The sequence below is a fragment of the Anas platyrhynchos genome, chromosome 3 (assembly GCF_047663525.1).
Source record: "Anas platyrhynchos isolate ZD024472 breed Pekin duck chromosome 3, IASCAAS_PekinDuck_T2T, whole genome shotgun sequence".
NCBI lineage: Eukaryota > Metazoa > Chordata > Aves > Anseriformes > Anatidae > Anas > Anas platyrhynchos.
Genome location: NC_092589.1, coordinates 53630849 through 53657476, shown reverse-complemented (window position 1 = coordinate 53657476; position 26628 = coordinate 53630849). Strand labels below are relative to the sequence as shown.

General features: G+C 41.7%; 1 protein-coding gene across 9 annotated transcripts in view; it reads right to left on the bottom strand.

The window, feature by feature from the left end:
* The window catches only part of PLEKHG1 (pleckstrin homology and RhoGEF domain containing G1), a 198749-nt gene that overhangs the window by 123499 nt on the left and 48622 nt on the right, over positions 1 to 26628 (bottom strand). For 2 of the 9 annotated variants that reach the window (XM_038176594.2, XM_038176598.2), the window contains exon 1: positions 9626 to 9802. The exons of 2 other annotated variants lie outside the window; for them this stretch is intronic. The gene's annotated coding sequence lies outside the window, so the exon portion shown is untranslated. Of the gene's footprint in view, positions 1 to 9130; positions 9412 to 9625; positions 9803 to 10734; positions 10777 to 15631; positions 15773 to 26628 lie in introns of those variants that run through there. 5 more of the 9 variants (XM_038176591.2, XM_038176596.2, XM_038176593.2 and 2 more) reach the window with 4 other exon arrangements.

Here is a 26628-nt window from a genome sequence, read left to right as displayed (position 1 = left end):
AACAGCGCACAGTCAGCTGCAATTGATTTCCTGTATGGCAAAATACCTCAGGCATTCAGCTGGCTGGGAACATTACAGAGGCCTCTCACCATTACCAGGTTTTTGGGACCAAGATGCTCTGCCCAATGCCTGTTCTTACGCCAGAATAAACAGAATCCCAGCCGGGTGTCCAAGTTAATTTGGTCTAGGGGAACCAAACCATAAACAGGCAAGATTTTAAACTAAAAATCCATTTTAAAAATATTGGTCTACTTTCAACTTAAACAGTATACAATCAATTCAATCTTGCTAATGTGGCATGATGTTCATCTCTACTTTCTTTTCAAAGTACAAAAACACTGCTCCATCTGAGAGATGCTTTTTTATTATTATTATTTAAATGAAATATCAACACTTTTTCTCCCCATGCAGTTGCTAAATTTACAACAATAAATACACTCTACATGGAAACTTTACAGATTTTAAAAGGCGTATTTTTTGCCCCATCACTGAGTGACAATTGTATTTACAGTTTTATTTACAGCATTTAGTTTTTCTCCATGTGTAATCAAGTACATAGTCTCCACTAACATTTCTATGAATTTGCAGAAAGGAACATATGAGTAGTCTTACTAGGTTCCTGTGATTAGACTGCAACAGTTGTAACATTCAAATGCCCGACTACCTTCCTGTACCTCAGACTGTAAATTAAGCGAAACCAAAATACAGCATGAGCTGTAATTACCATGCTACTTTCCATTTAGTCTGTGCAAATTCCCTTATTTTGAAACCCTCCAGAGGCAAAGGACCCCATTTCAATTGCTAAAGAAAGTAGTTTATTTAAGAACCGTAGACAGAGCCAGACTATCAACACATAAGAAGTAGCAATAACCATGACCATTTAAACACATACACACAAGAGTGTGAGCAGATAAGGAAACTAGGAAGAAACCTAAACTTTCTACAGTGGCACTCTGGTTTGATGACAGTTTCATCCACAACAGCTTCTTAGTTCCCAATTAAAATAAATGATCCAATGCAAAAAGATATTCTCTAAACTCCAGAGCATCCGACAGCTTTTCAAAGCCTTAGGGTTGATGACTTCTGGCAGGGTCCTACAGTCGCTTATGAACCAACTGAAGCATAAGCTTTTGGACACTATGGGGAGATCTTCTATCAACCTCCTTTAACTTTTTCAAAAATGTTTTCTACAGGTCTTGTAAAAGAAGCCTTGCACAGGACCCAAGGTAAGCAGAACCTACATTCAGCTATAGAAACTTATAAGAAACTTATATTCAGATATAGTCACATTTAAGTTGATTTGAATGATTTGACTGTAAAACAATCTGCCACCTGGAAATTTCACTGTAACATTAAATGAAAAGTCCAGAAATCAGAAAACTATCTTTCAAAACCCAGTTAGATGAAACTTCTATTTTTGGGTATACTCCAGATACAACCAAAATGACTTTCAGTAAGACCGGTGGGTTGTTTTTCTCTTGGGATTCTTTAGGTTAAGATCTCAAAAAGTGACACAAAACCCTTTTGTGCTACACACTAATGGTCCAGGACTGAGGTGCTGACTGAAAGGCTAATATTATCACTGTGCTCCAACAAACTGACTTCCTCAAACACATAAATATGGTTTTGAATCTCAAAATCTCTGCTCTTCAAGGACTTCCCTATCCCGTTTCTGCTAGGGAAAAAGACAAAAGCAAGTGAAACCCACCCAACTATGTATCATTGCACTTCACAAGCTTACAAGTAGGAGTGACTCAGATCTGCTTTAATTATAAATATTAAGTCACCCCTGCTCTCACTTGGTCCCCAACCGTACTAAATTGTATCTCGTATTCAGACAATTCTCTCCTTAATGCTTGGACAGTATTATGCGTTCAACATAATAAACCATTGTCAATATAGGTTATATAATTTTAAAAACAAGTACTTGTGCCAAACAATTCCACACAAATCTGACAAGAAAATTACTCGCAGAACGTCACATTTCTTAGACAGCAAACCACTGCGCAGGTTTCATCACCAACAACTACAACTAAACTAAGAATTTATTGGGCATGATTATTACGGAGTCACATGCCAGTACTTATAGCCCAACTTTCCTAGCCAAGGAAAGCAGTTTGCCTATTACAACATCAAGGGAAGGCCACATACTGTAGCACCTTCTTGTTGCATGATGTAACTGTGATGAACGGACAGAAGATCTGCCGCTTCCCAGAGAACCAGATTTATTCCACATGTGATCACCTGAGAGCTTTCCCAGATGTATTAAGCTAATTGCATGAGCTAAGTATATGCAGCCTTCCTACCTCTCACAGCAGTGAGCAACACAAAGGTGGAGTTGCATGAGAACGTCAACAGCTAAGAGTAATCCCTTGCCAGAACTCCTCCAGATCATTTCTTGCGTGACCTCAAACTGTCCCAAGGAAGGAAGTCAGTGTTTGGCAGCTATGGCATACACAAGTAACTCTGACCTAACTACCAAAACTAATTGTCTGCTGATAAGGCGCAATACTTGTAACTAGCAAACAAGAGAAACCAACCCAGTATGTTTCTGAAATTGTCACAAAACATGGATAGCCAATCCTCTATTAAAAACAAAAAGGACTCTTCATGCAGCACAGTCATCAATTTAAGAACCAAAGGGGAGAAAAAAAAAAAAAACAAACACAGAGTGAGCAGATCCCTCATCACTATAACACAGTGGCAATGAAGAGGCATTCAGTCTGTCCTGGCACCCTTCTCTCTCTTGAAGCTTCAACAGCCGCGTGATGCACACAGCCAGGGTAGGCAGATGCACCCATCAGGTATGCAGAGAAAAGCTATCCCCTAGAGATGAAACACACTGCAAAGCAGCAGATCTTCAGTGACAAAAGCTGACAACCACCTTTCTTATGAAGGCATCATGGTTTTGTTTTCCAGAATTCTTCCTTGCAAAGCAGGCACAGCTAACCTATTCAAACAGCATGCAGTGCCATGCAGAAGAAATCCTTTCTCCATGCCCCAGCAGTACGTATCTGATACTTGATATAGCAGGTATATGTTCAGATGAGATATTAAGGGGTTTCCCCTGGAAATCGGGGAGAAACTCACAAGGTTAAGTGAGTGCAAGGTTTGGAGGAGGAGATAGTGGAGAAGATACCATCCTACCACAGAAGAGAACAGACTTCACAACATGACTGACCTGATAAGGAATAGATAAAGCTAACTCAGTGAGGAGTGGGGCAAGTTAGCCTGTCTCTGCAGGACAGACAGTAACCTCTTCAGGTGGCAGGAGCACAAAATGACCAACACAGATCATATCAGAGATTAATAACTCGTGTCTCATCTAACATGAGGGAGACTGACAATTATCAGAGAAGACTGAAAGGAAAGATTACAAACATCATACGCTGCTGGTGTGTCAGGGAGGGCAAGCTGTCTCCCCAGATGCACTCATGACTCATTAAAAACACTTTTCCCTCCCATTCAAATAGGCTAAGTCAGAAGAATTAGCTGTTTCTGCAACAGACTGAAGTCTATGTTGACATCATTCAGGTACTAAGGTATGACAGCTCTCTGAGCAACACCACAAGGTATGTTATCAGGATAATGAAAACGAACTGTGAAGTAAACAGTGACGAAGCTTTACAACCTCTGGAGTTGCAGCATGATAATCTCAGCAGCACCAAACCTGCTTGCAAGTTAAATTGATGTTTCCGTTCATATTAACTTGGTTACAGTTTAAATAGCGAGTAGGAAACTTTGTGCATGCTGAAGTGATAAAGAAGATAACAGGCTTGCATAATCACTAGTTCTATGTTTCCCTCATCTATTTTCAAAATAATTCTCAGAGGATGAATTGTAATTTCCCTTCGTATCAGTCAATTCCTGTATTAAGGAACCAAAGCACCGTGTTACTGTAGATCGAAGTGCCATAGATAATTGACAGCAGCAGCAACCAAGCCGTTCTGCCACTGTTTATTTCATATTTCTGAAATGCTTTGGAACCCCACTTATGAACTTGGCCTCACTGTGACATGCAAAACAAATACAAAAGAAAGAAAAAAAGAGTTCATACTGGTAGGTAAGAATCACAACAAAGCTGCAGCTGACACTGGCTAATTTTAGGGTACACAGGGGAAGGTGTAAATATTGGTAAATACTTTAAGAAAAGTTATTTTATAGCCAGTTAGCAAAGACAAACCTCCCTGTGTTTACAGATAACTCCACCTAACACGAGTGGAAGCATGGGAGAAAGTACAAACGATACAGACTACGTACAAAATCTAAGAGATAGGGACTATTAATGTGGACTGATTGAAGGCAGAGCCTTTAACCTTGAAACGCACACCCAGATGACAACGCTGAAAAGTTGTCAGCCATGACCATGAAAGGAAGCTGGCTGTTACACTGTCCCCAGCATTCCTTAGGGCAATATAAACAACCTTCCCTTCCTAATCTGGACATCAAGGTTTTATCTACAACAGCTCTGAGTAAGCCACTGGGCAGGTGATTCAACAATAAGCGGTCCCACAAAACCCTTTTACCCCTGCTCAGTGCTTCCAGTGAGAGGATGCATGGATCCCATCAGCAGAAAACATTATCCGTATGATATAAGCGCCTGGGGCATGATCCTGAAATGTCTGAACGGATAAGAATGCTCAAATACTTCAACGTTAACATTCATTAAGTCAGATTTTAAAACATCTGGGCAGGGCTCACATGCAAGTTTCTACAGAACGCATGCTTACAGGAAGAGGCTTGGCACCACTTGTAGTCTGAAATTCAATGACAGAGCAGCCAAGCAAGACTTATAGGATTCAAAGATAATTAGTACTGTTTAGGAGTCAACTTTGCAAGGGAAACAGCTGCCAGCCCAAGATATACCTGTTGATTACACCTATAAACCATACGTGTAACTTCCACTGGCATAACCACCCACGGTCCTGTGGAGGACTAGAAAGCAGGACTACTGGAACTCATACCATGGAAGGAAGAAAGAAACCAAGTCATGAGCATCAAGTTTCTGTCCTAGATAAGATTTTGAACCTTGCTCTGTATTTTCACAGCAGGGCTCTGCATCAGGATCACTGAGAACATGGTCAGTGACCACCCCAAACTCCGGTCTCACATAAGGCACTCCAGTCAACACCTGACAGTGGTCTGAAGCAGCCTTTAAGTGCTTGGACAGCTGCTTCTTTTAGGCCTCCTCAGCAACTATCAGCAGCTCTTCCCTCAATTTCCTTCCCCAGTACACCCTGACTAGGCCCCTCTTTTCCTGCACCTGCAATCGTGTTTGCAGTTGAATCTATTTTAGGCCAAGTAAGTTCATAAAAGCTCAACTTGGTGAATCAGATAAGGCAGACCTATTTGATACAACAGCCATATATAGACAAATGTTTTATATCCTTAAAGAGTCTTGAGAAACTGTTAACGCTATCAGCTACTTTGTTACACAGACTCTTTTGGAAATGGAATTAACACAAATAGCCTTTTCAAGTTAGTATTTAATCTGTTCACATTCATCTCTTGTATTCATAACCACACACACAAGAAGTGTACCCAGCACTTCCAATCGTAACTGTTGCCACTGTGCTGCTGCTATGACCAAGACTGACTTTACTTCTTTACTCGCTCTGTTCCCATTCCCCCCATTCATCCTTATCTGTGATGTTTTCATCAGGGAATTTCACTTCTTCTTTCAAAGTGAAGTTCCTGCACATAACAGTTAAAATAAAAGAACTGGAAGGTATAACTTTATTAGTCTTAAAACACTAAAATAACTGAAAAATACTACAAGATTAACAGCTAGTAAACCCAATGCACAAGTCTGGGAAGTCTGAGCCATAACAGGGGTTGGGGGAGGGAAGAAAAGTATTTGGGATTGGTGATGCTACACAGCTCTTCCAATGGTTTTGGTTTGTTTCCAAACACGAGCAGATTAATTAACAAGTAAATGAGCATCTATTAGAAGTGCTTTGAAAAGCATGTTTTATAAAGAGGTGAGGAAAAAAAAAAAAAAAAAAACAACTATGAATTCCATGTCATCCCATCCTCTGTATTCTCAGTTTACAAGAATAACGCTTTTTTTCCACTTTTTTCCTCATTGCCAGTTCCACAAACTAAAGCTCTCTATGTAACCACAGCAATGCAGGTTCTCAAAGCTAAGCATTCAGCAACACCTCTGCAAGTCCTTTTGCTACTCCAGACTGTGCTGAGGGCTGCAATAATTCTCTGTTGGTTGGTTTGGTGTTTTTTTCCCCTCTCTCAACACTGTAAAATAGAAATGCTGTTTAGAATAAGTAGTAGTAAGACATCTTCGTCATCCCCATGAGCAAAAGTTACAGATCATTCTGAAAGGACTGCCACACATAATCACAACCAATCCATATGTCTTCAGTAGACATGATTTTATTTTTTTTTAAACACAATTTTACTGCATCTTTTCTAGTCAAGATACCTTTGTGCTGTATTTGGCCCTCTAAGGAATTTAAGTTAATGTAACTTAAAGCCATAACTACTTTAATGTGTCTATTTGTTGTTTTTACCAGAACAATCACCCTTTTCAACACATGAGTGAATACAAAAGAGAATGGACATCAGAAAAATTCCTTTGTAGTAACTTAGAACTGCCATGGCTTTCCAGAGGTCAAATCCAAGAAATGCTTCCCAGAGTCCTTTAAATGGGTTCATCACCATATCGGATATTTTGATTATTTCCTGACCAAGTGTATGTCCACCCTATGACCATGGGGTGCATGAAAGAGTGATGCTGAGCATCTCCATTTGCCACCCAGCAGTGTGGCCTCTCTCCACTTCGTGGCCATGAAGATGGCCAAGAATTGCAGCTCTGGCTTGGGAGGGGAGAGATTTGGCCCAGTCAAGCAAATGCTGAGGTGTGACAAGTATGAGGGTAATAAACACATAAATGCAAATCACCTCTTCGAGGAGTCTTTGACATACTTTGATAAGTCTAGCTTTAACCTTTTAGATAATAATAAATATAAATAATAATAAGGACACACAAGAAGGGTACTAAGAACTCAAGTCTGACAGTTCCACAGGTTTTTTGCTAAGCACAGTTCATACCAAGACCTCAAATTCAACAACTTCAGACCCAAAGTACACCACTGGACAGTTAGCTTGTATTCTCACATCCTGCCCAAGAAAGAGGGAAAACACATTAGCAGACGTTCTGAAACCATGAGAGCTTCCAAAAAATGAAGTTCACTATTTGAAGATTTCCAAAGCCACACATCGTTAACTTCCACCCTTCACTAAAAAAATCAAAACTGTCTTCACAAGATGTTTTCAAGTAAGACTACAGCTTACAAATCAATTTGATTATGCACCCATATTTTCTATTTCTGAAAACCATGAAGTAAAACAACAAGAAAAATGACACTTTAACACCTCCTGTGGCAATCATAACCTGCCTTTGCAGGGATACACTCAGTCATACAGCCACAGGTCAATATTGTTTACCTAGGGCTCCACAGACTTGTGGGAAAACGACAACATTTCAGTAAATGAACACATTCAGAACTGAACCATTTTATCAGAGCATCTTGCATCGTTCCCATTTGTCAACTTTAGAACATAGAGAAGTAGAGAGTCAAAGCTGAACAGCAAAGCTTTGGGACGAACCAGAGAACAATACCAATATTCACTAAGAGGCTGATCTCAGACTGCCCTCTCATATTTTCAAGACAAGCACCCTATTAATAAATTTTCTAACCTTAGCATAACTCTTATGTTTTCCTCTCAAAGCACCCCCACATCTATTGGTGAAGAGCTCTCAAAATCAAGACAACTGCACATCACAGGCACCAGAAAGAGTTTTAAATAAAACTCAAAGAAGTTATATATTGTGCCTTGCCAACCACAGTGAATTACATAGCCAGGAGTTGCTACTGCCAGATTTAGCTTTGTACGAGCTAACAGGATTCCTTTATAAATTTAGCTAGAGGCACAGGCAACAAACGCTTGTGGAAATTTGAACTGCAGCTCTCAAGCTGCAAAGATTGTTCCCTCCAAGAATGAAACGGTAGCAAAGGAAGACTATTAGAAGGATCCCATTACACAGCTTTCAAAACACCTATAAGCCATCAGGTTCTCTAGGCAGCATCATAAATACCGTAATTATCAGCAAGCAACATGAAAAGAAAAAAAGCAAGGCCACAGCTGTTTCTGTGTCTCAATTAATAATCAGAGGGAGGGGGAAAGCCAAGCAAAGAGGAGCATGTTAGTTGTACGTTCAGCTGGCATCGAAGTTTGTTCCAGGTCCTCTTCCCTCACACCCAGAGCACTGTTACTTGTGAAGGAAGGAAATGAGAGCCTCGGGGTTGTCAACACCGGCTGAGGGATGAGGTCCGAAGGGCTTCCCATTCAGCAAGGAGGACAAGGGCTGTGACACACAGCCCACAAAGCAGGGGAAGGACGGGGATGGGAGAGGGGGAAACACATCCGTGGTTCCGCTGGACACTGGAACACTGCTCTGCCGCCTCGCTCTCCTCTTCCCACCCCAGGATAAACATCCTTGATACTTAATGATAAGACCAATCATGCTTTTAACCCCCTCTGGGCCACAGTCATCACATCCCGATGAACATTACTTAAAAGCATCAAAGTTCTTAGAGATGGTTGCCCAAAAGACACCGGTTTAGCAAAACACCTGTGTAAAACCAGAAACGCCAAGCAGTTTTAGCATGCATTAAGGGGAGCACCTCGTTTCCCCCGAACCCCAAAAAAGGACCCGACAAAGCCTTACGACCTCGCCTAAGCCCGGAGCCCCGTAAGCAGAGCGCAGGCGTGCGCCCGACGCCCCCCCTTCTCCCCACCGGGGGCTGCCCGGAGGCTGCCCGGGGGATGGGGGTACCCCCCCCCAAAAAAAACTTCTGGGTGTCCCCCAGCGACCAGCAGCCGGCCGGAGCCCCGCCGAGAGCAGCGCACGGAGCAGAGGCAGGGAGAGGGGCGGGGGGGCGGCTCGCACAAAGGCTGCGGACACAATGGGGGCAGGCGGCGGGGCCGGGGGAAGGGGATGGGGCCGGCCCTAGGGGGGCTGCGGGCTCCTCAACGACCACCAGGACCCCCCCCACAACCCGGGAGTCGCCCCCTCTCCCTCCTCCTTCCCCCCCCCCTCAGTGCTTACCGGCAGCCTCTCGCCCTCCGGTGCCCCCCTCCCGTTCACGCTCGGGGCGCAGGGGCTTCGGACGGGGGTCTCCCCGTCGGTGCCTCCCCCTCGCAGCGCTCCGCGGCCGTGCCTCGGCTCCCTCCGTGCGCTCCGGCTCCGGGCAGCGGCTTAATCCCCAAACTTCCTCCTCCTCCTCCTCCTCCTCCTCCCGTGCGGGCAGGGGACTCGGCGGAGCTCCCCTCCTCCATGCAGCTCCCGCAGCCCAGCCGCTGCCTCGGCCCCTCCCCGGGGAGGCCCGGCCCGGCCCCGGGCCGCAGCTGACTCCGCTCCCCTTTTCCTCTCCTCCACCCCCCCGGAGGCTGGGGGAGAGAAGAAAGATTAACCGCCTGGACTTATTCCTGGAGCCCGGCCAAGGCGAGCAGTCAAATTACAGCCCCGGGAAGAAGAAGGGAGGAAAAAAGGAGAGGAAGAGAGGAAAAAAAAATAAATAATAATAGTAAAAAACTCGGCTACCGTTTTCACGCACGGAGCAAGCGCTCCCCGTTCAGCCTCGCCGCCGGCTCCTCTCCGGCACCGCAGGTTTGCTGTCCGCTGCTCCAACGCCCCGTGTCCTTACCAGAGGCTTGGAGCTCCCGTAAATGAGTTAAAACGTCCCAAAAGTGCAAGGGGCAGGTCAGCGCCGAAATACGGCCCGTAAAAAAAGCAAATTCAGAGAGGTTTTGGAGATTACATCTGCCCTCCGGCAGTCTGCGCGGCCACCTTCTGTGAGAAGGTGAGCCCGAGCTACCTTTAAATTACAGCTTGGGAAGGTTGTACAAGACACGAACTAATAAAGAAGCTGCTTAAATAAATCCTGAATTCTTCACACACTCAGCTGTCCCCATCCTTCTGGCCCCTAACAAAATACACGTTTTCTTGTAAAAAGCCTGCTCTGGGCTTTGCGTTCGGTAAAGCCCTGCTGCTTTTGTTCTCTAGCACAGTCTCTCCCTCTACTCGTGATAATACAGAGCACATGGGGTGTGAGGCAGTTTGGGAGGTCAGAATAGCTCAAAGTTTTAAGATGTCAAAACAAGTAATTACTGCAGTAACTCAGTAAAACAGGAAGTTTTGGCGTTTGCCCTCATCTTACCTGTTCCCATCAGATTCCTACAAAAAATCTGCTCTGGCAAGGCCTGTACCATTAATTTAAAAGCTCAGAGCTCCTTCCCAACATCCACGCAGCGTATGTTTCAGACCAGTGCTGAATTTTAAAAGCTCAACACATTTACAAATTCATTCTGGCCGCATTTCAAACCAAAGGTTTGCATTAAAAGAAGCGGGAATAAATCAGCTTATCAACCAAAGAATAAAAACAAAAACCCTCAGCAGCCTTAACGGCAGCTGTTCTTAGAAATAATATTTATTCACGTTGCAGAATTAGAGCACAGTTATTACTGAGGGGTAAGTCCTGACCCACCTCTGCTTCCTTGTGAACTGTCCCTGTCCTATCGGACAGGAAAGGCAGACCATGGGAACCCCGGGCTCCACAGTGAATGTTCTAGAACAGTGCTCCACAAAATGGCTACAGAGGGCAAGCATGGAAAGGGTGAGACAGCCTGGGTGTGAGGGGTGCCTCCACTCACCCCAGCCCAGGGGTTGTGACCTCCTGCAACACATTGCTGCTCCGCGTCTGAATCCAGCATCCCACTGAGATGTCCTGGGCTCACGGCACTCTGCCCTTGTGCTGGGGATTTGGCCTTCATTTGCACACCAAAGAAAAATAAAAATAAATAAATTAATAAAAACACTCATGAAATAACTAGGAGATAAATATTTGGAAGTCTTCCCCAGTGGGAGAGTCAGGGAGTGTTTTTCCTTTATGAACAGATCTCTTAAAGGTGATAATAAAGCAAACTACTGGTTAATGCACTTCACTTGGGCCAAATTAAAATGAATGAAAATGCACGCACATCCCCAAACAGTAAATGCAAGAACAAAACCCCCAAACCACGTGGTATTCCGAGTCCCTTTAAGAAACTGCACAGCCTCTGCAAATATGTTTTAAAGGCCTGACATGATCTGTTCCATATGGAGTTTGTTTTCTCTCAGCGCTGTGACTAACAGGAAAAATCTTCAAGTAGAGAAGCCTCTTCCTCTTTCCCCATCCTTTTACCTCCCTCTCCCCAAAGGACTGACCATGAGCCAGTCTGGTTTCTGCTGGCTCGTGCTAAAAATAGTGCTCCCGCGGATGGGCCGAATACCTCCAGTTTTATGTTGATGGGCGGACAGAAAATGATCATTGTTGCAGAAAGAATGATGGAGGTTTGAAGGTCAGGCTTTACAGCGCTGTCATACAAACCGCTGCATTGGGAGAACCACTCCTTTTTGGAGGAGTTACGCAGACGGACAGGCTGTGAGAACCCTTATCTCTGAAGGCACTCCGGGTGACTACTGTGAAAAGGCCCAGATAGCCTGCACAGGAGTAACAAAGAAGCTGCAGGCAGGTGAACCTTTTGCCCAGGTATTTCCCCTGTAACTGGATACAGGTGGCACATGTAAGGGACTGCAGTGTCAGCTGAAGGGGCTCCTGACCAGTTTGCCCAGTTACCCTCTTGCACAGGCAAGATGCAAGCCTCTGCTCCCCCCTCCTGAAGCTTTTTTGGCATGTGAGGGTGTCTCTCACTTGAGCCTTAGGACCTCTGCCTTCCCCTCCTCGTGCAACATGGGATCCCGCTTCTCATCCCTGTCCCTCCTGCTGCCCCCAGCAGGAATTACCCGTGTGCAGGAACCTGTGCCCATCATCTGTCCCCATCTTCCACACAGGGGGTCAGGACTCGTCTTTGAGTACCACCTGAAAGCAGTTTGCTGACTACAGTTGGGGATTTATAGCCTTTTTTTTTCTTCCCTGTTTGGGATTTTTCCTTTCTTCTGAAAGGTATGCTTATATCAAGCCTACCAGAAGGTTTATATGCATATATTTGATCTCAAACACAGCATTTCCTTACATCATCAGCACTGAACTGCACTAATCACTGTGCTATTCTCCTTTTGGCTGTGACTCAGCAGAACTCCAAGCAGTGCTTTTAAACATATGGAAATCTGTGTCACTTCAGTGCTGCTGACTGATGATGAATGTCAGCAATCACTTGAGGACAAGCCCAAGTTTATACATTCTGTGTTAGAATTTTTTGGGAAAAAACCCTTTCCTACAGAAGCAGAAAACTGCTATTCATTAAGGCACCCCACAAAGAAAAGCCACTAAGACACAACACAGACTGCCAGTTAAGGCAGGATCTGCAGAAGCAAGCAGCTACATCCATGCCATGCACACAGGTGTACAACAGGAAAATGGATGCAGTCTTAAATTGGGCACTCCCCAGTCAGCCTAAGTCAAAAAAAAACATCTGTAACGTGCTTCTTGTCTAGCATCCAAATTAATTATTCCACCCACAGTACAATTTAATTGGCAGGCACAGGTACACTTGTTTGCTTTGGAAAACTTATTATCAACCTTGTTGATTTTTTTCTAAGAGCTATGCCCCTGCTTAATAGAACATGCTCTTTTATTTATGCTAATGCCAAGGAGCACTCAACCATTCCAGTAATTAGATGTTCCAGTCAAATCATTAATATCAAATAAAATGCCTGCTTTATGCCTGGGTCCTGCAGGTATTTAAGTACCTCCAAGCTGATGACATAGCTGTGTGAAAAAAAAAATGGAAGCATGTTTAAGTCTTTGTAGTAACAGCTGCTAAAGCTTTTAAATTCTGAACTTTGCAGTATCTGATTCTTACTCCCAATCTTAGCACGAGATTTAAATGGAAGTACTTTAAATACAAGTTGTCTCTGCATGACACTTGCCTTGAGACACGGTACATATACAGAATAGGAGATGATGAGGTTTAGTGGTTACAAGTATGAGCACTGTCAACATAAGAAAATAAAAAGAGATTGTACAGAAGGAATTAACTGAACCTAAGCTTTCTAGGGAGAGGGCTTGGTTCCTCCTTTGGGAACGTTTCCATGCAGAAGTAAACATCTTTGAGATCACTTGCTTTCCCATGTAGTGCTATTGCTTAGATCCTCCACAAATGCAACTGTATTTCATAAAAAGGCATGCAAGCCAGCTGCAGCTTTTACAAAATATACTTCTGGTAAACTCCAAAGCTAGCACAATTACGGTGTCAGCTCAGGCCTCAAATTCTTACAAGTCTTGGTCCTCAAGCGCTACCTCCATGTTGTTATGCTTTCTCAAGCTTTTTGCTAGACAAAACATTCTGAATTTCCCACCCATTCTCCTCCAGAAGGCTTTTCTGCTGGCTGGATCCCCGAAAACGTTTTCATCTACAGCCTTAAAAACAAAAATTGTTTTTCAATCTTACAAGGACTCCTGTCTCTTCCCATGCATTTTTCATTAGAACATTTTAGGTTTTGTGGTTGGAACTGAGCAGTAAGTTCCAGCATCACAGACAAGGACAGCCTTCAGTCTCCCTGCTCTGGAAGAAAGCCACCATCAGCTCCACACTACTTATATCAAAGGCACGAGGCAAGGGTGAGCCACTGCATCCCCTCCAGGATGCTTCCTCCTCTTGTCTTGAGAAGACACTCAAAAGCACTCAAAATAAGGCTAGACCAGGATCCCAGTCATTCCCTCTTCTCTGTTCAGACAGGCTTTCTGGGCATGTAGGAGGTGTTTGTTTCTCAAAACTCAGCTGCCTCTTTTTAAGCTTAAGTATATTATTCAGGAAGAGATGTCACAAGGAGGCTTTTGGTTTGTGTGTTTGATTTAGGGACTGCAAGATCATGCCCTATAAAAGTATTTTTTTAATCTTGCATGCTTTGTGGTGAGTCTGCGTGCACAAAAAGCAGGATCAAGTCTGAGGCCATAAGAACACAACAAAGAGTACATAAGAATCGCTTCAAGCTGCAACCGAGAGTTACTGTTCAACATTGCAATGCAGGTTGCTCAGATGGCAGATGGGCTCATCTGATTACAGGAATCCGCTTCAACTGAAAGGAAACTCCTTAAAACACATAACCACCAGTGTCTTCTGGCTCATCCAGGTTATTAAAAGAACTTTTACCACTTAAATGAATATCTTGCGGTTCTCTACTTTCAGCTGCACCTTTTAAAGCACAATGCTCCACAATAATTAGACTAATTGTTTTAAACTACCATCTGAGTAATGAGTAATAATTTTTTTTTTTTAATGCAATATTCAGCCTCTGGCTAACTGCTCAGAGATCCCCAACCATTCCTGCCTGTATTTCTTCTCTGAAGCACAAGTGACCTGAGGTTCTCCCTTGCATTTAGCCCCTGGTTTGCCACCATCAGAGTGACCCTGAAGCAGGCAGTTTGTAAACTGACCCCACACATGCCAATTCTCTGGGCACAGGAGGGAAAGGATCCCAAGGGGCAGAGTTGCAAGGGGGAGCTGAGAAGACTGTAAGCTCCTTTCTGTCTTACTGCCTAGTGCAGCAGACATTCCCAATCCTGTATCAGGCAACTGCTCTGCTACTGATTATCTCAATCCTCAACAAAGCTGCATCCCATGCTGTCCTAAGATAATACTGCAGAAAAAAAAAAAACATCTTGAGGAAAGACTTTCCCATGTCTTAGTGAATTGTAGGAGCAGAAAAAGCCAATCAAGTCACTGGCAGCTGGCATAATTTATCACAGCCCTCAGGCAAGTCTAAATTACATCGAACAACTCATGCTTAGACACTGCAGACAGGTCAGAGGAAGGTGATATATCAGATGCTATCAAGCCAGAACAAAGATTTAACAAACACACTCTGGTTTTATTCTGCACATATATACACAAGTACAGACAGGGCAGTGAAAAAGGAAATCCCAAAGCTTTATCAGAAGTTGTAATGACCATGGCTGTTAACCCCCAAATGAGAACTTGCACTGACCTCAGTCAGTATCTATCCAAAGAAGAATGTAAGCTCTGAAATGAAGGGCTGTCTTTGATAAAAAGCCAGAGTACCTCTTAGTTTTTATAGATCTTGCCACTTACAATACAGATGTAGCTTTTGATTCTCTAAGAGTTGCAAATTACTCTAAATAGAAGGGAGAAAAAAGATTGTGTCTCAGCCTCAGGTATGGGAGGGCTGAGCAGACCACAGTGTAATAGTGAATTAAGGAAGAAAAACGGAATAAAGAGGGAAGAAAAATCAGACAGAATGCCAGAAAACACATCACTTGGAAAAGGCAACGTATTGTAGCATCTTGAAAATATCTTTATATGATAAAGATGGATGATATTGCTTACTCTATCCCTGGTCATGAAGCATTTCTCTATAGGAAAGAGTATGATATCTATGAATGAATCATAAATAATTCCCAGTAATTCTCAGGTAGAACTAAGCATCAATTTTTGGTATTTTGAAGGCAGAATTCCTCTAGTCAAGCAGCCAGGTAATACACCAGGCAGGCAACCAGTACACTGCATTATCATTGCAGAGGCGAGAGTTACTAATTAAAGTCACATTAAAAATTAGTCTTTGGAAATAGCAGATCAGAGACTTCCAAACCTTTCAGAGTGTCCCAGAGTAAATGATGACCAACTTTCACTGACTACTGTTAGTAGATTACTGTGAGAACTTTCTTGAGATATAGCAATTAAATCACCTTCAATTTTTTTTTTCTAGTCACACAAAGCAACTGATACAAGGAAGAGACAAAAGTCTGTTCCGTTTCCTCAAGCCTCCAATTTTATGATGCACCTGGCCCAAAATAGTGTCCCACTACCCACTTTAACTGGACAAAGAAACCAGCAAATACTTACATCTGTTAACTGCATGTGAGTGTAAGCAGCTGTGTTGTGAGTCATTTCAGGACTCTCTAATTGAATAAACAATTGTAATTGTGCTCCATGGAACTCCTGTGTTTTCCTTCAGTCTTGGCATCTCTTCTCATGAAAGCTGTAAGTTAGGGTGCAGCCACACAAATTCAGTCGCCTATGACAATGTTTACCTCATGCTTCTAGTCTTTACAACCATCATGAAGCGGATCTTCCTGCTGGGCAACTAACAATTTCCAAATTTTCAAAATCCACGGATCAGAAACTTCCAGAGTGATAATTTTTAATGGCCCTCAGATAACAGCACAATTTATTAATGGTACCACAATAATGCTCAAAAGGCACAATGACTAATGTACTGAATGCTGCACTGGTAGAAAATACAGTGCTGTTCCCTACACCAGAGGATTTACAATCCGAGTGTTACTGAGTGTGTCTTGAACCCTTAAGTAAATGTACCTTAAAGTTTAACTGAAAAGGAGATCAGTGGTCTACTTTTAAGAACTTATGGTCTACTTTTAAGAGACTATGAAAAATAACTGAGAAAAGAGGGTTTATTTTGGTAGACATAGAGTCATTTTACAGGGATTCATAAATTTGAAACATTGAAAATACAAATTTAGATTTTTAAACTGTGCAGTGGAATTGCATTCTTCTTTGATGAGATTAGAAACATGCAACTCGCTAAACAAGAGAGGCAGTCATCACAGGAAGTGCACTGATAGACACTGAAAGGGGGCAATACTCCTAAGATCCCCCCAACTTCTTCTGCTTTCCAGCAAAGGATCGCAGACCTCAACAGTGTGAGAAACAAAGTTGTGTTTTTGCAGTAGAGAATTACTTTTCTGTATTCCAAGGTAGTTGTGTAGTCATAATAAGGAGAAATGCTAAGTAGATAAGTGGACAGTAGAAGGCCTCACTATTCCAAAATAAGGTAGAAGCTTGAGAAAAACAGGATGAGCAGCATGAGAACAGTAAAACAAAGATCACAAGTTCTCAAAAGGAGAAAGGAGAAATTACAGGGTGGAAAAAAAGAAAAATTGTACGTATATGGTATAGAGGAGCGTCGAGTAGCTTGTGAACCTGTAGTACTCAGCCAATGAGGAAACAGGGGAGGTGATCAGGCATCGGGTAATAGGGAATAAAAGGTTATGATTTGTTTACTAAAATGTGCTCCTGATTGACAGGATGCCCGCCATTGCAACCACAAATAAAATAGCTTCACAGAAGATCCTGTCTGAAGAAAATTATTTGAGATGTTTCTCACAACAGTCAGCAGCAGCAACTGAAAAAAAAAAAAAAAAGCTAAGAGATAAGGGCTTAGGAGCCAGATCTCAGCTCTGGAAGGTACTGGAAAGAGTGAAAATAAATTCTAGGGTCTGTAAAAATCCTCAGATTTTACTAGTAGATAAAGTAATTCCTCTTAAATCTCATGAGGTTTATATGAGAAGTTTGTCATGCAAAGATCCTCCACTTGTGAGCAGATAGCTTTGCTGCTGTAACTCATTCAGCCTATAATAGGTTTGCCCAGGCCATAAACAAAGTTTCAGGCTTTCATGTTTTGTTGACACAAATTCCACTGGAAAAAGCTCTGACACCCCTCCAGCTGCACATTTCTTTTCACCTACAAGACACTGTTACGGGTCACACAAGACTTCTTAGTTAGGCAAAAAAAGTAGAGTGCTTGTGCCTAGAGGCTAAATTTGCTTTGATACCTAACAAGACTCTGGTTTGCCATTCCTGGAGGAATGTCCTTGCAGCTGTGCTTCCTAAAAGACAACCACATCAGTGTTAATACCCTTGCTGTACAGTGCTTCCCTTAATAAGTGGATATTAATAAGGTTAGGAGATACCCTCTAGAGGAGTAAGTCCAAAAATGCAGAGACAGCCAGGGGGAAAACATCCCAAGACTGACACGATAAAGGAGACAATTTAAACAGAGTTACGAAGATCCATTTAACCCTAGGGAGCTGGGGTTGCTTGGCTTGGAGAAAAGGCGCCTCAGGGGAGACCTTTTTATACTTTCCAGTTACCATAAAGGAGGTTGTAGAGAGGTGGGGATTGGGCTCTTCTCCCAAGCAACAAGTGATAAGATGAAGAGAAATGGCCTCAAGTTGTGCCAGGGGAGGTTTAGGTTGGTATTTAGGAGAAATTTCTTTACTGAAAGCATTGTGAGGCATTGGAATAGGCTGCCCAGGGAAGTGGTTGAGTCACCATCCCTGGAGGTATTCAAGAAACGTGCAGGCATAGAACTTAGTAGCACAGTTTAGTGGTGGATTTGTCAGTACTACACTAAAGGTTGGACTGAACTGGAAGATGATCTTGAAGGTCTTCTTCAACTTGAATGATGCTATGATAAATAAGGCTGGCAAGCCTGCAAATCTGTTTTTAACCTACAGAGTTAAGGCCTGCTTTAACAGGCCTGTTGTTATGGTATACAGGAATATTACAATTTATTTATCTTTTAATATTATAGACTGGTACGGTGCAAAACTGGTGGTTGGACGTGGCAATCTAGAAGGTCTTTCCCAACCTAAATGGTTCTATGAAAACTGATTGACTCAATAAGATACGACCTATGAAAGTAGACACCTTTACTCACTGTTTTGTATTAAAAAAACAAACAAACAAACAAACAAAAACACAGCTGAGTTGCAGAGATTTGTCTTTGTTTACCACACAACTAGTATGCCATTCTTTAGGCCTAGAACCATGTGTTTGGACAGACTTAGTCTACAGTCCATTATCTTCCACAAAACGAATTAAGCCAAATGCTTGTTACAATTCAGTTGTACCTATTTAGGGGAAAAAATTTAACAACTGAAAAAAAAAAAAAAAAAAAGTGGTGTGTGTGTGTGTCCCACAGCACTAAATATCTTGAGCAATCTCTCTGCCACCTATCCTTTCACCCCTTTTCTCACTTTTTAAGTTCTCTGTGGGAATCCTGAACTGATCATGACTATTCTATCACTGCATTCATCGATGCTGATGAACCTTTCTGCAACAGCCCGGGTAACAACTTTGGCCACTAGTCTTTGCAAATCTTTTCCACAGGCAGCTGACTTATTGTATAAGTGAGGTCAAACATTCAGGTATTATCCTACTTGATACAGGTACATGGAATAAAATGCCCAAATTATATTCTGAAAGAAGTCATCTTTCTGACTGAACTTTAGTGACAAGTGGTCCACAGTTTTCAAGTGAAAGGGAAATAAAGGAAGACTTTCTGAGGCACTACTTGTAATTCACAGTCTAACACATGATGCTCTCTTCTAATACTTGGCCATTTTTCTTTTCTTTTCCCCTCCCCAGAGCAAATTCTGAGGCTTCAGTGAGCAGTTTTGGCATTATGCTACTCCTGGGTTGCACAGGCTGTGCCACTTTGTTTCATTAAATGGGTTCTTAAAATCACCAGCCAGCTTTACAGATTAGTTTTATTTCTAAGAAAAGCTATAAAGCTATAGGTAAACAGCTCCAACATTTCCATTTCAAGCTTCCTTCTATTAGAATTAAACCTGAAATTTTCAGGTCTGGGTTTGAAGCTGTCGGTAAAGAGCACTAGCAAGCAGGTATGGACAGGCTAGTGAGAGATCTGTTTGGGAATATCCTTAGACCCAACGTGACTGTGCTATTGATATGAAGAAAAGAATCAAGAATATTCTGCAAGAAACTTAACCAGATGAATACAAATGATGCAGATAGGCAGTGGAAGAGACTGTAGTTATAGTTCAGACAGTCTTTCCTGGCACAAGGAGCACATTGGCATAGTGCTTAGCTAAAGACAGGTCTGAAATAAATTTTGAATATTAAGCTTAAGAAGGACAATGGCCTGAGTAGAGCTGAGCTAAAAGACCACCTCATGCTCCAAAGAAATGAAAATATTCAGTGACAGCTTCTCAGGTGTGATATGACTTTTTATTCTCAAGGGCCAAATCTGTTCACACAGAATCAGAACAGAACCAAGCAAGAAAGTGGAGTAAACCACCCCAGAAAGAAAGAGACTTCAGATTTTATCTCACAGTAATTGTTTCTTTTGCATATTAGCAAACATACAGTGGCACAAATTACAAAGGTAACATAATGGGTCTAGCAAGCATTGTGCTGCAGGCAGGGCTTTCCATGCAGCGCACATTTAATGCACAATGGAAGACAAATATTATACCAAGAAGGTACTGACAGAAGAGAAACATGCAAAGAAAAGGGAGGAAAAAAAAAAAACATGATTTCTGATCATTTCTAATCTACTCCATACCCCTTCCTGAAATGCTGGTCTTTCCACCTAAGAAAACACTTCAAAGCAGACAGAGTAGCACAAAAAAATCTGCTCTCAAAGGGGCAAGCAGAGAGGACACATACACACACCCTTCCTTTTGAGTAGACTTTCCTGAATGTTGCCTCAGCTGTCTGCTGAACCCTCATGGAAGGACTTTCCTTTTTATTAAAACAAATCATAAAAACCTTCCTCTTTGTATTTTGGAGCCAGCAGCAATCCTCAGTGCCAGTGGTTTCCAAATCTTTTATTGCAAAAGCCACTCCCTGCTCCACACAGACTTTGCGTTTGGCTCTGCTTTTATTTCACAGCATTGAATCGAATCAGCTGGGCCACTGGGTGTCATGCAGCACTGGAAAAGCTCATGTGCTGAATTCTGCCCGTTTGCCACCCAACATGACCCCTGCCAGTACTATGCTCAGTGCAAGCAACGTACCTTCCCTGACTGGGAACCCACAGACTACTACTCTAGTTTTAAAGCCTATCAGCAGTCAACATGCAGCCACTCTTCAAGCCAAATTCTGCCTGAAGACAATTCCCAGCAGCTCCAGACTAAAAGGGGATGATACATGGTCATACTAGATGTGCTGTTCCTGTTTGCTGTGGTAAGTGCTAAATTACAGGCACGTACACAGAATGATGTCAATCAGAAGAAAAATCATATTCTTATGATTGAAGAACACTCTGTTTTTGGACAATGCTGCTAAAAGAAGTAAAAGAAGGAAATTAAAATAAGTCTTGGATATTTTTCTCAAGAAAAGAGATTACTTCCAAAATTCCAGTGAAAATTGGTTTTGACCTGGCAGATTTATGAGGCTTTGAAACTTTCATTTGGAGCCTAAGCAACAGTTTGTTTTGTGTTTAGAATAATAATACTCTTTAACTGAGGCAAAGAGGGGCGGTGACACCACTATTTATGGCTTGTTGTCCCCTCTCAGTTTCTGCACAGGGAATGCAGCTGGACTGGTTGTAGCTTTTAAAGTTACTGCACACTTTTTGTATTAGCAATCTTCATGGAGCGAAAAACCATGAAACTGCTCCTCCAGAACAGGGGCTTAATTAAAATGAAGAACTTTTTTAATGTAATACTTTCAATTGCTGTTGCTCATCTTGTTTAAGCCATTAATGAGCATTTGTTCCAAGTTTCCAAATTTTTCCCCAGAACAATGGATACTAGAAACCTTTGAGTCAAAGCTGAAATCTTCATACCTTTTAGGATTCTGTGGTCTGGGGGCAGATGAAAAGATACCACTAAGTATCATAGGATAATATGAGCAACAAACTGCCAGTCACCGGCACAGAAATTTGACAGGGCTGTTTTTTCTTCTCAAATAGCTTTCTACATGAAGTGCTGGAAAACATTATGAAAAGTTCGCATAACATTTTGACAGGTGTAAATGCAGTTCAAAATTCTTGCCTTTCTTTTATGATTGATAGAAATTTGGGCTACTCTAATCTGAAGTTTTCTTAATGTGCTGAAAGTACTTCTTTCTGCACAACCTCCTCAAAACTGGCTCAGAAATGTAGTCTTCCTTCTTTAAGTGGTGATACTGAATGTTGTGGTTTGGATTTTTTTTCTCTATTGAAAAGGCAAATACCATTGTTTCTACAAGAATTCTAGAGCTGCAGAATCAATAGGCTGTTTCATATCCCATCAGCAGCAGATACTGGGCTGAAAGCCAGTTTCATCACGATGGCTTTGTTTAGCCTACAGTTTTGGTCATACTGTAATTCTAGTTAATTGATTGCTGGTTTGTTTGAGTTAGCACAATTGAAAATGGTAATGTAGACATCCAAGAAATATTTGGGGCAGAACAGTTCATTAATCAAAGTTACAGCATGTCCAAAACTTTAAAACACAGTAGGTTAGGCTGGATATAGATCCCCCCCCCATCTCTCTTCCACCTGACACTCAGAAACTAACACCTCCCAAGGGTCCGCTGCACTGAAGAATGAGAGCTCTCATCAGGACCTAGGGTGTGGTACATCAGTCTTTCAGTTACAGATGAGAGCGAACAGAGTCCCATCAGACAAAGCAAACCTTCCACTCAATCCCCTGCACCAAAGGGAAACAGGATGATGCAAATGTACTACTAATAATAAATAAAATAAAAAAAAAAAAAAGCAAAACCAGATGCAGTCAAGCATCTTTTCCCCATTAGCACAGAAAGTTGAAGCACCAAAGGTTGCTGAAGCTATATCTTTCCTTTCACCTCTGCTTCACAACTGAGTGTGAAAGAAGGTGTTGATTATCTGCCGTTTCACATGTAACAAAAAGTGTATTCATGGACGGTTCTTCATGCAGGACAGAACTGTGCAAAGCAAACCATTGTTCCACCAACAAAATGTCAAAAATAGGAAGAGACATATGCCATCACATTTATGCACACAAGTAAAGAAGAATGATGGTCTCTCTTACATGAATGTAAGAAGACAAAATGCTAGATTTTTTTAACACTATTGTATAAAATATAGTGGAAGAGAAAGTAGAACTGATCTGGACAGTCAACATGGCACACTGGACTGATGTAAGGCAATGAGTGAAAAAAATGACACCATTCTTTAGGATGTATGTTCCTTAATTTTTAAGAGGACTTGCAGTTCAGGATCCCATGGTGTAGTTGCATTCCCACTGGTGAATACTATAACACAGATGGGATCTGAATGTGTTTACTATTCTGCTGCCTAACTTTACTGCTGTGTAGCATGACTGAATATATGACCATGGTTTGAGTCTTCAGTACTGTTCAGCTTCCACCACCCACTGAAGAGATGTAAGGATAGGAAATTTTAACTTTAAATTTCATAGTATAATGAGTTAATATTATCCAGACTGGAATTTGAGCAGTGGTCTCTTAACTCCTAGCTATGTGTTTTAAGCCCAGAAATACCCTGCTCTCCACCAATGACCTTGCATACTATCTGATATTACTGTTATAGGGCGTGAATATCACAAAAAAGTTTGCATCTGGTTTCAGAAAACAGACAATCCTATACGTACTACTCCTGGAGAGTGGATGTAAGGTTTGATTCTCTCTTACTCATTTCTCTGGAATGACTGAAAGCAGATCGCCTCATGTGGTTTGGGAGAACTTACATTTCTTATCTTTTCTCTTACACATATCAGCAGAAAGCTTTACTGTACTTATGAGGGCCTGAACTCAAACAGGTCCCTGCTGCCTAAGCTCTGCCCACCATGGAGAGCCATAAGCACTTTTTAAAGCATCCTAAAGCACAGAAAGATTAATGACAGCTCAGCATGGGGATGCTGAAAGACTCAGACTCATGACTGATGCACGTGAAAAGACTGGTGAGCAGAGGGTGGTCAACTCTGAGTGAAAAAAGACCCATCACTGAAACCAGTGAAAGCTGCTGACAATTGTTTTTGCACATGGATGCTATTTCTAAACACGCGAAAGCTTACTGCTATTGACTGTAATTTTATGTTTCCTCTTCCTCTTGTCATAACCACCATCTTCCTGTAATGTTTATTAAGGAAATCTGGAAGTAGGAAACGAATCAACAGGGAGCCCCACCTTTATGTAGGGAGACTTCTATGTTTCGTGGAAGTGTCGTATGTAAAGTAAGGGGAGTGTTTCTTGTTTTAATCAATTTTATTGATACATCAGTCAACTGATGTATTGATCAAGTTATTATATTTGATATATTTTATCTCCTTGTTCTAGTATACCAAATGTCCAAAACAGATGACAGATGTCAGCCCTTAGAGTTCATCTAACATGGGAGGAGAGAGAGAGAGAGCGCACAGATGAATAAATGTGTGATTAAAGTAGTAATTATGCCAATTTGTTTAACTAGTACAGAAAGCCTTTAGACTCATTTGCCCATCATTCTGCTGTCTTCATTTCCATCACACAGGTTTACCTCCTCAGAGTACAACAAAGAATATATCAAAATTAAAGGGACAAAACCAAAACTCTCAGAGAGGCAGACTGACTCAAAAAAGTTAAACACACTTATAAATCCTTTCCCTAGCAGCCCCAGCCCCAAACTTTATGTATTTTATTATTTTTTTTTAATAGTTAGTAATGCTTAAGGCATACTTGGATTGGTACAGCTTCTTTGATATATAAAACATTTCAAAATAAGGAAAACTTCAAGGTACCATGGCTCTATATCAGATTCTATCCTTGCTAGTCAAGGATACATGATACCACATATTTTTACACTATAACCACAAAACTGCATGTACACTGCTCTAAAGATAAAACCAGATAGAATACCAACAGTGACATCCAAATGATAGGACTAGATTTTTTCCCCAGTGGGAGGTAAGGGAGATAGTAATTTTGGCTTTCAGATCCACGGTTCACATGCCTTCAACAAGAACACAGTCCATTTTCCATCACTGAGAAGCCTTCAACTTCCTTGTTCTTGGAATCTGCCAGGAATTTCCCCTGTATTCATGGAAGCCACAATGACGGTATCCCGGACACCCTAAGAACAACTTATGGGACATATTAAAAATCACCTTGTGTGGGAGCCAGGACAGCATGTCACTTGAAACAATGGTCAGTGTCCCAGCCAAAAGTACATAGCATGGATGGGAACTCTCAGCCCTGAGACGCAAGTCTTCCAACTGTCCCTCACTCGAGTGAATCTTCTGTTCCATTGTGCTCAGCAGTGCTTTGTCCTTCATCTTTAAATCACTTCAAGAAAAACAGATTAATAAGAAACATATGTCAAGCCTGTTTGAAAAAGACCCTCGCCTTATTAGAAGATACTACAGGGAAGGACCCCACACTGCACTATGGAAATCATTATCATCTCTTTGAAGCTTCAGTTAATAGCAGTGATTTCTCTTACAGTGTGGAAGATGAGTTGTCTACATTGAAAAAACACAGAACTCAACAGCAAAGTTCAATACAGTATTTTTTTTTTTTTCAGAAATATTTACAGAAGAGGTTTTCATTTAATTTAAACCACACACTTTTGTGTATAAGCCTGAGTTGAAGCTCTGAAGTACAAAATTATTCTGAAAGAAAACATGCATAGTCTTCATAATATTTAAGTCATTCTTACTAAATGGATACTGGTTAAAACACCAGATACCAAGATGGGTGGAGTTTTCCTAGTGGAGGTTCTGGAATTGTTTCCTTCTAACAAAACTTTGTAATTCTTTTGTCAGCACGTATGATTTCCTGTGCTCTTTGCTATATTCCAAAAGCCAAAGTAAGCATCCTATTGTGAAAACTGGTTTACTGAGAAAATACAAACAAATATCTGCATGGTGTCAGTACTGAAGGCAGCTTTTTGTATGTGCTGGAAGATCTCATTGGGTTGTGGAACATTAATTATTGGTAGACATGCTCAAATATTGTCAACAGAGATCATGTCAAAAAAAATCTGAGACCTTTCCTCTTGTAGCTGCAAGGTTGAAATCTCCAGTAGTAAACTTAAAATCGACCATTAGTTTAACTTTGTCACGTGGCATTCAGCTCTGAAAAAACAAAGTACATTGATAAAGTGAAGATCAGCATCCTAGATTAACAAAATATACTGCCCCATTACTGAAATATGTTTACTGCTTTGTGTCACTGTTAATAGGGATATACTGGGGATAGAATATATGAAATAAAGCCTCTAGTATGATGAAAAAGTGGACTTCATACAGAAATTGAGCAAGCCTAGAGTTTTAGAAGCCTCTAGACTACAGTTCCACAGATATAATTGGAGACAATTTTCCTGTGGTTCCACAGACAACTGAACAAACCTAGTGTCCTGCGGTAGCCAACAAAGACACTCCACACACCTAACACTTACTTTGTGATGGCTTCTTTGCTCTTTGGGCTATTTTGAATGCTACTAGAAAACTGCCTAGGTCTCCTGCTGAGTGACTGCCTGCTGGGCTAGTTAGTGGCTTAACCTCCCCTGTGCATAGAAATGGATGCATAGGAAGGCCCAGGGCAGCATGTCCACAGGCAAGGGCAAGAATTTTCCTTCTTGATAGCTGTGAGCCATTAGCTTGTCCAGCTACCCAAGGAACCAGAACTAACTAAGCAGCATCATGACAAGAGACAAAGAATAAGAGTTCCTAGCATCACTCACCTCAGCTGCTAGAAAAGACACTTGCTGCTGACCACAGCTAACAGTTTGATTTTACTAATTCCATGAAATTACAAAGTGGATAAAGATGTCCTGCTGGCAAGTTTAGGCAATCCTCTATAAGGGTGTGTTACTTGCTTTGCAGCAGAGAACCTAAACAGCAGACATGCAGCCAAGAAGAACTGCATTGTGCTAGATTACAAATACATAACAGAATTGTCTTCTGCAAATAGATTACAGGTGAGCAAACCAAAAAAAAAGTCAGAAAAAAAAAAAAAAAAGACTGTCTATACTATAGGTCAACAACAATATCAGAACTCAAATCCCCTCCTGGCTCACTGTCCACTAGGTATCTATTTCCCAGTGGCTTGGACCTAATCAGAGCTGCACCA